Source organism: Sturnira hondurensis, unplaced genomic scaffold (assembly GCF_014824575.4).
Source record: "Sturnira hondurensis isolate 20B ecotype Veracruz unplaced genomic scaffold, ASM1482457v3 Scaffold0000648, whole genome shotgun sequence".
Lineage (NCBI taxonomy): Eukaryota > Metazoa > Chordata > Mammalia > Chiroptera > Phyllostomidae > Sturnira > Sturnira hondurensis.
The window spans coordinates 10,648,604-10,664,385 of record NW_028073279.1 but is presented as its reverse complement, the minus strand read 5'-3'; the positions used below and the strand labels follow the sequence as shown (position 1 = coordinate 10,664,385).

At 37.2% G+C, this 15,782-nt stretch overlaps 1 non-coding gene across 1 annotated transcript; it reads left to right on the top strand.

Moving 5' to 3' along the window:
* Nucleotides 1–1,380: 1,380 nt before the first annotated feature.
* On the top strand, nucleotides 1,381–1,487 carry LOC118985703 (U6 spliceosomal RNA). The gene has a single exon (XR_005066177.1). It is a non-coding gene; the product is annotated as a U6 spliceosomal RNA (small nuclear RNA).
* The last annotated feature ends 14,295 nt before the right edge of the window (nucleotides 1,488–15,782 follow it).

Below are 15,782 nucleotides of genomic sequence, written 5' to 3'. Positions count from 1 at the left end.
GCTCACAGAACTGGTTGATTTTAGCTGCAAATTAGATGAAAAAATGAAGGCTACTCTAAGTGAAATGAAGCAAAATGCACCAGGAACCAATAGTAATGGAAAGGAAACTGGGACTCAAATCAATGGAGTGGATCAGAAGGAAGAAAGAAACAACCAACCAGAAAAGAATGAAGACATAAGAATTCAAAAAAGTGAGGAGAGCCTTAGGAACCTCCAGGACATCTTTAAATGTTCCAACATCCATATTATAGGGGTACTAGAAGGGGAAGAGGAAGAGCAACAAGTATAAAACTTATTGGAACAAATAATAAAGGAGAACTTCCCCAATCTTAACTGGCAAAGGAAATAGACTTCCAGGAAGTCCAGGAAGCCCAGAGAGTCCCAAAGAAGTTGGAGCCAGGGAGGAATACACCAAGGTACATCATAATTACATTGCCCAAGATTAAAAAGAAGGAGAGAATTCTAGAAGCAGCAAGAAATAAGGGGACAGTCACCTACAAAGAAGTTCCCATCAGACTGTCAGCGGATTTCTCAAAAGAGACCTTCCAGGCAAGAAGGGGCTGGAAAGAAGTATTCCAAGTCATGAAATCCAAAGACCTACATTCAAGACTGCTCTATCCAGCAAAGCTTTCATTTAGAATGGAAGGGCAAATAAAGTGCTTCTCAGATAAGTTTAAGTTGAAGGAGTTCATCATCACCAAGCCCTTATTGTATGAAATGTTAAAGGGACATATCTAAGAAAAAGATAAAAAATATGAACAGTGAAAGGACAGCTAACTCACAGTTATTAACAACCATACCTAAAACAAAAGCAAACTAAGAGGACAGTTAGATCAGAGGCAGAACCATAGAAATGGAGATGACATGGAGGGTTAGCAACAGGGAAGTGGGAGGAGGAGAAGGGGGAGAAGGTACAGAGAATAAGTAGCATAAATGGTATGCAGAAAATAGATGAGGGGGCAAGAATAGCATGAGAAACGTAGAAGCTAAAGAACTTGTGACACATGTAGATGAACTAAAGTGGGGGAATTGGGGAGAGGGGTGTGCAGGGTGGAGGAGAATGAAGGTGGAAAAATGGGATAACCATAATGGCATAATCAATAAAGTATATTTTTAAAAAGAAGCATAAATGGTAGGTACCAAATACACAGGAGGCGTTAAGAATAATATGAGAAATGGAGAAGCCAAAGAACTAATATATATGACCCATGGACATTAACTAAGGTTGGGAATGATGGTGGGGGGAAGCATAAGGCAGAAGGGAATAAAGAGGAGGAAAAAATGGGACAACAGTAATGGCATAATCAATAAAATATATTTTTAAAAATATGCATAGTTTCAAGGGGGTTCTGGGATCACCCACAGATTAAGAACTGCTCTGTGCTCGCTTCGGCAGCACACATACTAAAATTGGAAGGATACAGAGAAGATTAGCATGGCCCCTGCACAAGGATGACACACAAATTCGTGAAGCGTTCCATATTTTTTCTAAACAACAAAACAAACAAGCAAGCAAAATGTAACCAAAGACACTGAAATGCAGAACATGCTGACAGGGTCCAGAGGGGAGAGGGGAGAGAATCACAGGGGAAAGGGGGAAGGACTCAAATGAACAAGTATAAAGGACACATGGACAATAACTAAGGGGGGGTGGAAATGGGAGGGAGGTGGGGAGCACTGCAGGGGGGCAGGGCTGGGAATACAAGACAGAAAACTGTACTTGAACAAGAATTAAATAAAAATTAAAAAAAATAAATAAATTTTAAAAAAAGAACTGCTCTAATTCCTCCTGGCTGGTGTGGCTCTGTAGATTGAGTGCTGGCCTGTGAACCAAAGGGTCGCTGGTTCAATTCCCAGTCAGGGCATGTGCTTGGCTTGCAGGCCAGGTCCCCTGTGGGGGGGCACACAAGAGGCAACCACACATTGATGTTTCTCTCCCTCTACCTCTCTTTCTCCCTCCCTTTCCCGCTCTCTAAAAATAAATAAATAAAATCTTTTTTTAAAACTGCTCTAATTTGCAACAACTTATTTATTTATTTATTTATTCATAGAGAGGGGAAGGGAGGGAGAGAGAAAGGGAGAGAAACATCAACATGTGGTTGCCTCTCATGTACCCCATATTGGGGACCTGGCCCACAACCCAGGCCCGTGCCCTGACTGGGAATCAAACCAGCAACCCTTTGGTTTGCAGACCAGCTCTCAAACCACTGAGCCACACCAGCCAGGGCTGCAACAACTAATTTACAAATGAGGAAACTACTATTTATCATGATAGTATCCCTGTGAGGAGGCAGAATAAAGATTATTACCCACATTTTCCACATCTGGAAACTAAGATTCAGACTGCAAGACTTGCCCAAAGTTTTGCGGCTAGTTAATAGCAATAAGAGAAGCCAGGACTCTGACAGTCCAATTCTCGTTTTTCTGGGTCATATCACCTACCACCACACTCTGCTGGAGTTCCTCTGTCGACAGCCCACAATTAATTTACCCTCCATAACACTGGTAAATCTTGACCTCCAAAGAGAAGGCTCCAAATGCACATATTTTTCTACTAGCAATAGCAACTTATTTCTTAGAGATTTCAAAAAGGTTATGGTCATTGCTAACACAGTAAATGTTGAAATCTGGAGTTAAATTGTAAACAACTCTGTAAGTTCTACATTGGTGTTAAAGACCAGCTCAGTCAAATTCTTTGACCAGCAGATGATTATACCTAAATATAAGCAAAGAAGGCAAAAATGTTAGCACTTCTCTTGGAAGGGTGTGCAGAAGTGGTATCAGCAGATCTAGAATTATTAATAAATAAATGAATTATTAATAAATATGCATTGAATGAGTAGATGAATTTATTAATATGTAGCATTATGTTTCTCAAGTATTTTGTTTTCATTTATAACAATTAAGTTTTTTGAACAACAATTACAATTTTTTAAATGTCAAAAAATTTTAATTTAAACTAAGAATACACTCAAATACATTATTTTTTCACTTAAAGTCTAAGTTAAACTAATAATACCATATTCAATACTAAACTATACATAGCACAAATATGTTTTAAATGTTTAGCCAGATTATATCAAAACGGCCCTAGCTGGTGTAGCACAGTGGATTGAGCACAGACCTGAGAATCAAAGACTCACCGGTTTGATTCTCAGTCAGGGCACATGCCTGGGTTGCAGGCCAGGTCCCCAGTAAAGGATGCTTGAGAGGCAACCACACACTGATGTTTCTCTCTCTCTCTCTTTTTCCTTCCCTTCCTTCTCTCTAAAAATAAATTATTTGTTTATTTAAAATTTTTCGAAAAAGAAAATTATATCAAAACAATCTATATTGTTAAAATAATGGTTGTGACGAACTTTATTATAGTTTATACATTTTTCTATAGCAATAAATATATCTAAAATATTTACTAGGAGGACAATATATATGTATAAAATATTTAGATATGCCAACTATAACACGATGAATATTAAATTTTTGCAAGAAAGTGACTATTATTAACATTTAATTTAACTTCACTTAGGAGCAGGCTAACCTCCTACACTCAAGATTTCCATTCCTAAAGAACAGTCTCTATTTGTAAGTCAAAAGCATCTAGAATATATGCTAGAGTCCTGAGCATTTTGGTACTTACAGAAAAAAATAAAAGATGCCACATTTTAGCTTTGTTTATTTATGCTGGCTTTAATAAACTTCGAGGCTGAATTTTTCTGTTTTATTATCATAGTTTTTCTGTGATAACTGAATAGATTAAGAATTTTCTACAAAACAAATGCTTAATAAGTCAATAAACCTGTTGAAAGGATAAATTAGCAGGCAGACTATGCTTTTAGGATGTCTACACTACAGAAAAGGTATTGTACTTCCTTTACCCAGTGATTAGGTTTATGTTGCAATATGACTCATAAGACTCGCTGTACTGAATAAAAATTTAGGCAATTAGTGATCTTATTTCTTAGGAAGAACTGCTGGCTATCATATATTAATACAGACCTCACTCAATTAAAATTGCTCACAGTCAGCAAAAATAATTTCTGCACTGTAATGAAATAATGAAATAATTATATGCAAGGGAGGACTTGTGATCTTTTTAATTATTCTATTCTTCATTTTTAAAAGGGCTATTTGAAAACGTACTCTTATAATTGATTGCTATAAATCAGTCAAACACATTCTAAGGATCATAAATATTCTAACTTTTAAAAGACAAAGAAATGCTAAATATTCAGTGGAATACTTCAATATTCAGAAAATTTAATCTGGGGGTAAAGGAGAGACTGCTCTTCGGCAAATAAAAAATTAAATTTGTTGTCCTGTGAAAAATAAAATATCTTGAATGTCAGTAACAGAAATGGAATTAACGGGAGATCTTTTTATTGTTTTTTAAGGTCATTAGGCTGTGAATTCTATAATTATGGAAATTGTCAGTCCGGTTCTGTAAGAATGTTTGCTGCCATCCATAAGGTAGTGGAATGTTCAATCAGTCTCTCTCGTGGGAAAGTTAGGTCATAACTGTAAGTGTACCAGCAAAATTGAATTAAGCAAAGAGATTTCATTAGTATTTATAGCCAGAAGGCATCTGTAAAAGTACAGGGCAAAGAAGTTATGTGGAAGTCAAAGGAGAAAAAAAATGGGTTTCTAGTGACAAAGGCGAATCTGAAAGAGATATAAGTGTATAATGAATAAGAGCTATTGAACGCTACTGCGAAGAGGGAGTCGCAAAGATGTCAAATATTGATTTTCTTGTGTATGCCTTTGGACTACATATGTAATTGTTTGGATTTGCTGTCTTCATGGTACAACAATGTTTGTAGTCAAAGGTTAAAAAGCTTTCTGTGAAATAAACTAAAACCTGAGAAACGTGTTGGAGAGTTATAATAATTCTTCACTCAGCATTTCACTAAGAGGTTTCTATATTTTCTTGCAAAAGAACATTTTTAATGAAGAAAAATGTATATTTTTCAGACAGACTGTAAGATGCTATTATTGTATTATTGAAAATTATTTGATTGACTTTCAGCATCAATTATTTTAAATTAAACTAGGTTTTCTACTTCCTTATTTTTGACTGGGTATCCTTGAACCACATATCTAATTTTGAAAGTACCATTAAACCATACTTTATTTTTTCAGTGCAATTATAATGAATCTAATTAAAGCTGTTGATAATTTAAATGTGATGTTACCCCTTTAAAATAAATACCTCCAATAATATTTTTTACTATTAAAACTCCAGAAAGATAACTTCTGTATTTTAAAGTCTATATAAGCATATCTATTTAATAACAAATAGCAAACTCAAGTAATCAAATAAATCATCAAGTTAATATGGTCACTAAAAATACTTTTTAAAATGTTTTCAGAGATTATTTTGTCCTTGAATATTAAAATCTTAACAAAGAAATTAAGCTATCAAATACTCTTTTTCAAATAATAGACTCCCTTGTTTATTTTATCTAATTTTACTTTATTAAGATCTTGAGTCATACTTACTAATATTACTTTATTTTTGTTCCTATCTTAGGAAGTTTTAAAACAACAGCAAAACTCTCCAGGTGAATTTTATTGGACTTAAAACCACAGTGACCAGAAACAGAAAAAAAAGAAAAAGGAAAAGAAATGAGATATTTTAAGCATTAGAGGCGGACGGCAGTACAAATAAAAGGAACAGTGTAACACATGGCAGAAGCTTATCGTTTTACCAGTGCAGAAAATACTGGACAGGAAAACTACAGAGAGGAAAATTTCTGCAGCACAAATAAGTTTCACTGTTTATTTTCAATGTCTCACTTTTAACGTCACTAAATGTTTAACAGCAAAGTAAAACAGAGTGACAACGTTGAGTCTATATGAAATCCAGTATATATTTTTGCCAGTGTTTTGGAAGCATGTAGGACGCAAAGGAGATAATCTGACAGTAACGGCAGCTCCTCTCCGGGGTAAATACTTGTCAGGAGCAAACCATAATTCAATTGCACTCTTTTTTTCTGAAAATGTTGCTTGTGGAATAGCCATCATAAAGTCATTTCTGTTTCTTAAGAGCTATTAGTGCCTGGCTCCTTGGCTTCATTAAGACACTCTTTATCAATGTATTCTTTTATTTTAGACTTCATCCCACTTCTCAGCCACACGGTGCACATTGCAGTTTCTTCTCGGCTCCTACGAGGGAAGTCAGCCACGCCCCCCAATGACTGGCACGCAAGGACAGGAGAGCCCTGGAGAGCAAGGCGGCCGGATTTGTTGGTACTGAGGGGGATGCATTTCTTAAAACCTAGAGGTTAAAAGGCGCTTGGCAAAGCGTCCCAGGCAGAGTGCTGCATCATTTAGCTGACGCTAACTTTACCGAGCTCCTCATTAGGAGGGCATTGGACCCCCGGCCCGTTAATCTCCCCCAATGTTCTGGTGGAGCTAAAGAAACACAAGTTTTAAGAATCCCCGCTGCCAGACCCCAGTGTTGCCTAAACAAGCATTAAGAGATTATGGTAATAATAGGTGCGCTTACACCAAATAAAAGGTCTCATTAATCAAGCCATATTGAGATAAACCTGTCACTGGACAGAGGAGACCAGAAATCAAATGCTGTGAAAGTTCTGACAGATTGTTAAATAGAAACCCTTTAAAACAGAATTTAATTTACTGTGATATTATAGATATTTATGCATCAATAGGCAAGTGCAGATTGAGTTCAGAGGTCAGCTCTGGTATTTGAAAAATAAAAGCACAGGATGAAACAAAAGGTGACAGTTACCTTTGTCTGGAATTAGGGTTCATCAGACCAAATGGGAAGGTTCTAACTGGATTCGTGTAGGGAAGCGAAGCACGGTGGACTATGTGGTGTGCAATATTGGGTAACAGGCAAATCCAATGAAGGGATCTTCATTCTGTTCAAGGCTTGTCCACAAACTTTAAAAAAGGAAAATCCAAGGACCATTGGTCGTCTGTGGTGGTCCTCTCTCACACTACAGTGGGTGAACATATTTTCTTTGTGGAATTATGGTTAGGAATGCTGGATATGGAAGTCAGACAAACTTGAGTTCAAATCTCAGCTGTGCAACTTATTAGCTGTACAATCCATATTCTCGTCAGAACAGCAGGGCTATTGAGGATTGCGAGCAAGTAGGCAAAGTTAGCACAGTTATTAGCAGTACCCAAGAAACCATAGTTATTCATTCTTCTTACTCCTTTCTTTCTCTCCCTTTGCTTCTTTCAGTCCCGTTCTTCTTGCCTTTTACCCCCTCTTCCTTACATTTTCTTTTCCCCCTGATTGTCTCACCGCACCAACCACCAGCACCAGCACTACCTCCAGGCCTCAGGCAGCCTCTGGATTGAAGGGCCTGCTGACCTTTGGTTTGTGGGCAGAGTTCAAACAGATGTTATGAAAGGTCTGTTCATTCATGTTGACTCATTCATGAAAGACTGTTGAGAATTCCCTTGGCTCTGTGATGTCTGCAACTTGCCTGTTCAAACTGATAGAACTAAGTTGCAGGTTCTACCAAATTGATCCACAGATGCAATCTCTCCTCTTTTAAAACCAGCACTTTGTCACAAATTTTGTAACCACTAGTGCCTAGAAATAAATGGCAAATTACTAAGAAGATTTTTTTAAGAATCCCACACCCCAAATGTTTTCTTCTTACAGTTTGACATTATGTATATTTTAGTCTCCTACTTCCTATTTCCAATACTTCTATATACATCCTGAGTTCTGTTTTATATTTTAATGTTTCTTTCTTTCTAGTGTCTTCGTCCCATTCCATTTGTTCTGGTTGAAAGAAAAAAAGTCCTTAAATTTTTAAAAATAGTTTCTTGATGAATAATGATTGTAGAAAGGGTCTCTGTAGAAAAACAGAAAGCACCTTACCAATATATGAAAGATTGCCATGGCTGGTGTGGCTCAGTTGGGTGGAGTGTCGTCCTGTGAACTGAAAGGTCATAGGTTCGATTCCCAGTCAGGGCACATGCCTGGGTTGCAGTTCATTCCCCCCGTCGGGGTGCATGGGCGAGGCAACTGATCCATGTTTCTCTCTTACATCGAGGTTTCTCTGCCTCCCTTCCCTTCTCTCTAAAATCAATAAACATGTCCTCGGATGAGGATGAAACAGAAAATAAGAAAGATAATAGGCAGGCAGCATACAATCGTGTTCCTACCACTATCCCATGTCTAGAAAACACCCAAGACAAATTCAAAATGCTACAAAGCAGCTGTATGTCTTTGAGAAAGTCATTTGTTCTCCCTGGGCAAGGTGCACCTCTTCTATACCCTCCATGTATTCCCTGTGAATACCTGTATCAGAACTCTTCCCACATTACTGAAATTACCTGCCCCACCACTAACCTATAAACTACTCATGGGCAGAGATGTCTCATTTATCTTTGTGTCCTCTGGCCAGCAGCAGTGCTCTTGACACATGTTTGCAGAATTGATCAAAAGTATTCATATCTAGGCCTGAGTTAAATGATCCATTGAAATCCCCTTCACGTTTATTAATTGAAAGTGGCATAATTGACCTGTGTGTAAAGATAAAATGACTCCGACCGCTTGAAATGATTTAATACCAAACAACAACTCTCACAAAACTTCTCTTTAAATGAAAGTCTATTCAAACTGTAATTCTCTCATTTGAATTTGTTGGTGTCATTTTCGACTTACTCTCCACTTGTATTTTAATGGAGCCATATTCAAAGAAAAATGGAAAAAGCAAAGAAATATGTTTTCATTCTTAGGCTCCACCACTCCCTCCAATAAATAAATCATTTAACTCTTACGTTCTCAGTTTCCTGTGTAATAAAATGGAAATACTGAACACAGGCCAAATATAGACAGAGTGTCTGTTTCTAAGGACCAAATCTCACCATAAAAACATCTACATTTTTATTATGATTGCTTTTAAATTGAGAATACTCAGTTTTTGTCTTGTCAATTGTATTAGGTATCTATTGCTGTGTAACAAATTACCTCCCAAATTCAGCAGCTAAAAACAAAAAGCATTACTTCACAGCCTCTGGGGTCAGGAATCTGAATGTGGCTGGGCTGGGTAGTTCTGGCTCAGGGTTCGTGAGGTTGCAGTTAAGCAATCAGCTGGTGCCACAGTCATCTGAAGGCTCGACCAGCGCCGGAGACCTCACTCCCACGATGACTCATGCATGAGGCTATTGGCAGCAGGCCCCAGTCCCTCCCTGGTTGTTGGCAGACAGCTGCAGTTCTTTGCCATGCGGACCTCTCATAGAGCTCTCTGAGTGTCCTCATCACCCGGCAGCTGGCTTCCCCAAAGAAGGATGCAGGGGAGTGTGAAGCAGAAGCCACAATGTCTTTTGTGAGGAAACCTTAGAAGTGACACACCTTTATTTCTATTATATTCTATTGGTCACACAGACCAATTGCGATACAATGTGGGAGGGGCTATACAAGGCCAAAATTACCAGGAGACAAAGGAAGCATTAGGGACCATCTTGGAAGCCTGACTACCACACCAATAAAAATGAATATCCAAACCCATGGAGCAGAGGAGCAATGAAGCGGTTTTTCAGGGGGTGCAAAGCCTGAGTCCAAGTGACTTCCTAAGAACTGAGATTAAACTCTGTGCTAAGCCACCTCAAATCACAGTTAATTACTTAATTAATTATGCAGATGAACTTGGGATTCTGACTCCTTTTCAAACCCCTGTGTCCTGTGGTTTTTATATCCAGAACTCTTCACTGTGTCATTTATTCCCTCAATTCACACACACACGTGAAGTTCACCTTCCCCAACTTTCTCTATAACTGCAGCCCTGGGGGTTAGGGGGAAATCATATTTCTCCTAAGCAATAACTAACATCAATAACCAAGATATAAAACAAACCTACATCTACAGATGTAGAAGCCAGAAGACACAGACTGGATATTCAGTAGGCAGCACTTAATTTTATTATACCAGCTTTTTTTCAACACCTTAGCTGGTTACACAAGAATCAATATGAAACTAGCATATGTTTATTCTCAGCTGAAAAGTATAAAAGTCTGATCCCTGTGGGTCTGAAAAATACACCAAATGATCACTTCTCCTCCCCCACCAAAAAGATAATTCTCCCTATACCCTACATCCTGCCTGCTGAAAATGGAAACTGAGAACTGAGGAGTGAGTTCCAGCCCCAGCTCTCTCATTAACTTTCTGTGTAATCTACAGCAAGTCACTTGACATCTCTGGTCTTGAACTTTAAAGCCAGGATTGAATCAAAAGAATTCTTCCAGGGCTAAAAAAAATCCTGTAATTCTGATTCATCTGTGATTCCAGATGAACCCAGTTTCCTTATCCTTGCTTGTTGTCATTTGTGACTCTAATCACTTTGATTTCTTACTACATTGTGTCACAAAGCAATAAGACAATGGCCATATCTGAACGATATTAGGCCTTTATCCGCTCCGCTCCTTCGCAAAAATACTTCTGGGCAATACTCTGTAATAGTCACTGTGGGAAGCTCAGCAAAAATGAAAATAATCAGTAAGGAAAAACTATTCTGCGACCGATGAAACCAAACTGGAAATAAATTTAGGTGTATAGATATAAAAAACAATTTTTTAAAAAATGGTTTTTAACAAAAAAATGATTGCTTAGAGACCAAAATAGGAAGGTGTCCTTCCCCAAAAGATTCACTCTTCACAGTTTGGCAGCACAATGAAAGGCAAAGGAGTACAATTCCACAGCAAGAGAAGAAATGATATTATCATCGGCTGGCAACCAATTTGCCTCCAAGGAGGTGCAGACATAGCCAAGTCAAACCAAAAGTTATGAACGCCCTTGAATTCCCACAGGAAAGAGTGTAGTGCAAGGAGAGGGGTCTCATCTACTAAGCTTGAAGAAGAAAGGGAAGCCCTTAAGCAAGAAAAGAAAGGAAGAGAAGAAGGACATGAGGGAGAGAAATGAAGGTAAGGAAGAGAAAAGGGTAAAGAAGCAAAAATATCAGGAAAATGCAAGAATAAAAAAAGGAGAGAGAAAAATGAGGTCGGGGGTGGAATTGTCTGGACTAGAAACTCATCAAGGAAGCTCTGATTGTCTTGTTCAATAAGATACCACTACCCTCTGCCACAGTGCCTGGTATAGGACAGGGGCTAGGTGCTTGGTGAAGAAGTGAAAGAATGAGAATAAAGACACAAACAAAAAACAGTTTTGAAAAAGTCAGTGCATTCACTTGCTTTCACCTGTATATGGACTCTAGCCAAGAATCTCACAACTGAACAATAGATGTAAGCAAGGTGAGAAGCAGTAAATGAATCAGTACAAATTTATTACCCCTCTGGGAAAAAAAGAATGAAAACAAATGTCTTACTGCTACATACATTGTCACTTTTTCAAATTTCCTTCTGAATCATAATAACTTATAACAGGCACCTCATAAACATCTAAGGATGTCGTGTAAAAAAAAGGATGATAACGTTTTTATTTATATACAGTTCAAAAAATTTTAATGCCTCTATTTTTTAAAAGCACTTTATTTGGATGTAGTATACTCATCTATACTATTTCTCAGTGCTCTACCAATATTTCAGTATTAAAATCAAATTGTCAAGAAAAGTCAATTGAGTAAGAAAACAGCATTTAAATGTTTCTAGGATTTTTTAACCTTCTATACAATAAGTTATTAGTTTACCAATTTGGTTCTTTTTGGTTCTAGTTGGTTAAATACTGACATGGGATCAAATTGCACTGTACTTAGAAACCTCACTTCATTCCCTTTCTGCAGATTATTTTAGATCCTGGTCTAACACAACTATCCCTTTAGGACCAGTTGGATTGCCATAGTAATTGCTCGGTGACCACAGTTATTGCAACTTTGACACAGGAATGACCACGGTTCTAGGTCAGCTCTCACTTCACTGAGAAATGAAGACACATTAACAAAAGTGGGACTACATGCACACAGCCTGAACCACACATACAACCTCTGTTATGGAGAAGAAATAGAAAGAATAACACCCACTGTGATATCACACAGACTCAGACTAAACATACTATTATTTTGTTCTTCCATCATTCCTCTTTTGAGAATGTGAAAAAAAATCATTTCCATACAGCATTTTAATCGGATATGCCTTTGTTTAAATGAAGTATATTCCTAAGTGAAAATAACCAAACCACATAGCCTGTAAGTAATTGATGAAGTGTTTTATAAAATGAATTTCAAATTATCTAATTTTATTTCATCTTAAAATGAGATTATTTTAATAGAGAAACTATAAACATAATCAAATAAGCTAGATCATGAGTAATTGAAATTTATCTGTAAAATGAAAAAAATTTTTAATTGAATCAGGCATCAAATATCTACAAATACTATTCCATGCCTACCCATATGCTGAGTAGAATAAAGGTGAGATGAGATACTTAAGGATATAAAATACAAGATAGTATTCAAACAATACGTTTTAATAAAGGGAACTAATAAAGTTAGTTTCCTTTGTTAAAAAGGGAACTAACTTTTAAATAAGCCAATATTACATTCTAAGAGAGGAATGTAATATTGCCAAAATATCAATTTTTCAAGTAATTTTAGTCTTGTCTGGTGTGGCTTAGTAGACTGAGTACCAGACTGTGAAGCAGGGGGTTGCTGGTTCGATTCCCAGTCAGGGCACATGCCTGGGTTGCAGGCCAGGTCCCCAGTGGGGGACACATAAGGGGCAACCACACATTGATGTTTTTTTCCCTTTCTTTCTCTTTCCTTCCCATCCCTCTAAAAATAAATAAAATCTTTTAAAAAAAGATTTTTAAAATAATTAGTTAACTAATGTTGGTAAGTTTTCTTCTGCAGATTTGTATTCTTATCTGAATCTTCTCAATCCATATTAGTAAATATATTGTAACTACAAATGGTGACAAATGTTAACTAGATTTATTTTGGTAATTATTCAGTAATATATTCAAATATCATGGGGGAGGGAGATAATGGGGAAAAAAGGGGAAGGGACAAACCAAGGAACACAAATAGAGGACTCATGGGCAGGGGCCACAGCAGGGGCGGGGATGGGGTAGAGGAGTACACCGGGGAAAAAGGCGGGAAAAGTGTGACTGAACAACAATACAAAAGAAAAAGGAAAAGAAAACAAATATCAAATCATTTTATTGTAAACCTGAAATTAATATAATGTTATATGTCAATTATATGCCATTAAAGTAAATAAACAAAATATTTTTAAATAATCATAATTAACATTCATTGCTACTTATAGATTAGATGCTAAGCTAAGCATTTTATTTACATGATCTAATTCAATCCTAAAAACCCTATGAGGTAAATAAATTATTTTCTTCACATTACTGTTGAGAAAACTGACCATACAATGATCTAAGACAACAAAAGCAAACCGTCTACTACAAAGGCCTAGAAATGATGAGAGAAATACAATAAACAATATTTTTAAAGTATAGGAAGGAAGTGAGGGAGGGAGGAAGGGAGGAAAGGAATGGTAAGAGGAGGAAGAGGAGAGGAAGGAAGGAAGGAAGGAAGGAAGGAAGGAAGGAAGGAAGGAAGGAAGGAAGGAAGGGGGAAGGAGGAAGGAATCTGTAAATCAACGCTAGGTGCCAGCGAGATTGCTGACCCATAACAAAGAGTGGAGCTTCAATGGCCTTGGTGGAGAATCGGTCCCATTAACCTAAAGACTTGGGTTTTAATATTCCTGTAAAGAAAAAGAGATGAGACTTTGCATGTATATGAGGAATTCAGATCCTCAAATAACTGCTATTTCTGAAAAGGGATGAACCACGAAAGAAATATGTTTGTCAGGACAAAATGACAAAGAAGTTTGTCTATTTCTTTTATTTTTATACCTAATGACAGTTTTTATTCATTTTACAGTTTGCTGTTTCTTTTTGTTTAGCCTTTGTTATGGTTTAACAACTCCTTTCATTTATTGACATTATAGACAGATTTGAAATGTGAGTTGCACCCATAAGATGAACACACATCATTACCTTTTCCCCTCCTGGTGTGCAGCCCTCTGTGAAAACTGTGTAGTGAGTGTACTCTGGGGCTCCAAATTGGAGTGGGGGGAACCTTCCTTCCAAATTAAAAATCTCAGGTCTGTGTCTTCCATAAATTTGAGGCTAAAATGAATATAGTACTATGCATGGTTCAAAAGGCCTCAAAATGACAAGTTAACCAATGATTGATCTATGGTTGGTGAACTCCCAAAAGCAAATGAAAGAAGCAAAAAGCAAAAGGCATTAATAAATATAATCTCATAACAAAACATGTGAGGAAACGACTCACGATGAGCAAGAGTCCACATCCAAGACTTGAAATCAAACAACAGCCTGGAAAAGCATACTGAGAGTCTTGGCTGGTGGGGCTCAGTTGGTGGAAGCATCATCCCATAAATCAAAAGGCTGTGGGTTCAGTCCCCAGTCAGGGCTCATACCTAGTTGCAGGTTCAATCTCCCTGGTTGCAGTGCACGATGGAGGTAATATAGTGATGTTTCTCTCACTCATCAATGATTTCTTTTCTCTCTCTCCCTCTTCCTCTCTCTCTCTCTAAAAAGCAATGAAAAAATATCATCAGATAAAAATTAAAAAGAAATATTACTGAGAAAGGGAAAAGGTCACTTAAAAAATAAAAGGATGTGTAGCTCAGTGGATTGAGCGCGGACCTGCGAACCAGACGATCGCGGTTCGATTCCCAGTCAGGGCACATGCCTGGGTTGCAGGCCAGTTCCCTGCAGGCCAACTCCCAGCAGGGGACGCACGAAAGGCAACCATACATTGATATTTCTCTCCCTCTCTCCTTCCCTTCCCCTCTAAAGATAAATAAATAAAATAAAATAAAAAATAAATAAAAGGATGTAATACAAAAAGAATAAGTTGATTATGGACAAAAAATATAAAGCTTAAAAAAAAACTTTACCACTTTTAGCCCTGACTAGTGTGGCTCAGTGGATTGAATGCTGGCCTGCAAACCAAAGGGTCGTTAGTTCGATTACCAGTCAGGGCACATGCCTGGGTTGCAGGCTAGGTTCCCAGTTGGGGGCACATGAGAGGCAACCACGCATTGATGTTTCCCTCTCCTGTTCCCTTATCTTCTCTGTTAAAATAAATAAATAAAATCTTTAAAAAAACTTTAGCACTTTTAAAACAAAAAAAATTGAACTCTTGGAAATAAAACTCAAAGAATATTTCAAATAGAAGATTAAATCCAGCTGAAAAAAAAGAATTCATAAACTGGAAGATAAATCTGAGGAATGAAGCACAAAGAGCTAAAAAAATGAGAAAATGCAAAGTTAAGAGACATAGAGAATAGAATGAAAAACTCTAACATATCTCTGATAGGAGTTCCATAAGAAAGGAATGCGTAGAATAGGAGAAAGGCAATATTCAGGATAATGTCTGCAAAAATAGTGCAACCATTGTGGAAAACAGTTTGATGTTTCTTCAAGAAGTTAAACAGAGTTAGGTGTACATCTATATGAATTGAAATATTATGTTCACACAAAAAGTTGTACATGGGCAGCAATATTAATTATAGCCAAAAAGTGAAAACAATCCAAATGTCCATCAACTGGTGATGAATGACCAAAATGAGGTATATTCATACGGAGAATATTACTTGTCCACAAAAAGGAATGAAGTTTTAATACATGTTACAACATAGATGATCCTTGAAGCCAGACATGAGATGCCACATGTTATATGATTGCATTTATATGAAGGTCCAGAATAGACAAACAGGCAAATCCACAGAGACCAAAAGTAAATTAGTTGCCAGGAGATGGATAGAAAAAAGAATGGAGAATATTGCTAATGGGTATGGGG